The sequence below is a fragment of the Octodon degus genome, unplaced genomic scaffold (assembly GCF_000260255.1).
Source record: "Octodon degus isolate 3935 unplaced genomic scaffold, OctDeg1.0 scaffold00162, whole genome shotgun sequence".
NCBI lineage: Eukaryota > Metazoa > Chordata > Mammalia > Rodentia > Octodontidae > Octodon > Octodon degus.
Window position 1 is genome coordinate 3,726,167 of NW_004524738.1, and position 2,504 is coordinate 3,728,670.

A 2,504-nucleotide genomic window follows, 5' to 3' on the forward strand; every position below is an offset into this window, starting at 1 on the left:
GAATTACATTTGGGAACCACTGGCTTATCATGCTAGGATCATTCTATTTTTAGTTTCTTAAAGACTAAGTATGTTAGCATAACATCCCTATGTATTGCGGAGTATCTGTTTTTTTTTTTTTGTTTTTTTTTTACATAGAGTAGAGTAACTGAAATGTTAGCTCTTGACTTAACTGAACAAGAAAGACTTGTGTACAATGATTGGGGGTGTATGGCTAGGAAGGTAGAATATCTATATGAAAATTACACAAAAAACAGATTGATGGTGCTTGCATCAGAAGATCTGCAAGAGAAAACAAATTCAACCTGAATTCTAAGATACACTATTCTTTTTGGACCATGAAGGAAAACAAAGCAAAGTGTTTGAAATTAAGCAATAATAAGTCACTGATTTTAAGCCAAATAATCATTTTAAAGATATTTCTGTGAACATGAAGTGTCTGTCTTAGAACTGATGAATTTATTTTAAGCAGACTTGCAGAACAGGGGTCATATCTGGAATGGACTTACAACCAGGAAGCCCGAATCTCAACAGATTGGGATCTAGAAGATTTAGGTATGCAGCACTATTTACACTGTTTTAGGACATGGAAGTATTAATGTTAAAATTCATTCAAGTCAGCTTCATTGCTAGCAAAGGGCAAAAACCACATGTTTGGCAGATGTCTGTCTGGCCTCTGACCAAATATTTTGGTCACTGAGGAACTCTCTATCTCAGCATTTTGGGTGTAACGTATCATATAATGGGGTCTCAACTAAAGCCTAAGCCACACTTATCTAGATTTGGCTGTTTGTGAGAACACTTGGGTGGGTCACAGGGTAGGGGTCATCTGTGGAATGAGAAGATGAGGGACTACCGAGCAGGACTAGGCTTATCATAAGGGGCGGGAAGTGGAGCTGGGAAGGTGTGACAGTGATAGTTTATTCATTCCTTTTTATTCAGTGAAAGTTCCTATGATGCACCAGGGTCTAAATTAATGAGAAATAACTTCACAAGATTCATTCCTCATAGCTGAGGGTTTTCTAAGTACACTTTGGAAAATACAGGAGCAGCTCTCTGACTGGACAGTTTGGGCTCAGGTTCCTGCCTGTGGTCCAGCCAACCACCCTAGGTTGGTGTGAGGTAGGAAGAGGATCCTCGGTCCTTCCTTCCTATGGCGCCTTCACATAGCGGGTGGCTTGGGGCCACTGAGTGCAATATTATGGGTGTCAGATTCTGGTAGACACCATAGTATCTTGCTTTGCCTTGGACTTCCAAGAGCCAGATTGAGGGTGAGTATACAGGGGGTGGAAATGGTAACACATGATATCCAGAGGAAGCACCCTCGAGGCCCTTGCTATGCGGGTGAGTATGGTTACTGCAGAGAGAATTTTGAGGCACAGACCCAGTGACAATGCAAAGGAACCCTGATTTGACCATCAGTGAAGAAATCCATGTTGTAACACAATTATTTTCTTGCCAGATGTACTCATGATAACTTATGGCATCATATGGTTCTTCACTGACACTAACACTTAACTTAAACTTTAATATTAATAAAGTAGTAATGCATATTACTTATTAGTATTTGATTGTTCATAATTTTTTGCCTCTCTTCATAATATCTGAAGTCTTAAGAAATCTATTAATAGGTACCTATGCTTAAATTCAATTTTAAGGAAGCCTAAAACCATCCTTCTAAAATTTTGTGCCAATGATTTATGCAGTCATGAAAAAAGGCCAAATGAGAAGCTATTTTGAGCATGAAAGGCACATCTTAAAAATTACTGTGAAGCTTGAGATATAAATAAGATGTGAACAGTATCTACATTCATAGCAATGGTCACTATTACAATTTCTAATTTATAGTCTTCCAGATCAATTTATATATATTGATTATTGGCATCTCACAGTTTTGTTAATCTTAAAACATTTGTTTTTCTTATTTCCAATTGCCCTTCTCTTCCTTCATCATTCTGTGACGATATTGGAGCATTTTATTTTTAACAGTAGCAACTTTTACGTTTCCTAACAGTAGGAAAAGAAACATTTTCTGCAGTGTGAATTTGGGCCAAGGAAAGGTAGAAAAAGAACACTATACACATAAGGATGGATTCCTATGAAGGGACACAATAGCAGAGAGCTCGGTGGTGACTGTCCTTATCATGTCACCCACTCCCAGGATGATGTTAGGTGTAGTCTGTCCTATCTGCAAATGCTCAAGTTCTTGCAAGAAGTTCACATGCAGGGCTTTGGTAATTGTTGTGTGGGTGTGTCTTGGGATTCTGCAATTGATGTGTCATGCCTATTTCCCCAGTCAGTCTGCCATATCTTAATTTCCTGCCTCGTTTCCTCCCTGAGAGACACATATCCCCATAATTCTTTAGGGTATGCTGAGAGAACAGAGGTCTCCACCTTCATATAGCAACTGCCCTCTGAGAGGGGCTGTAGGCCCTACCTAGTGGCGATTATGTGCTCTCCAGTGACCTTGGGTTGCTGTGGCTCACTGGCTGGGTTGGAGGAAT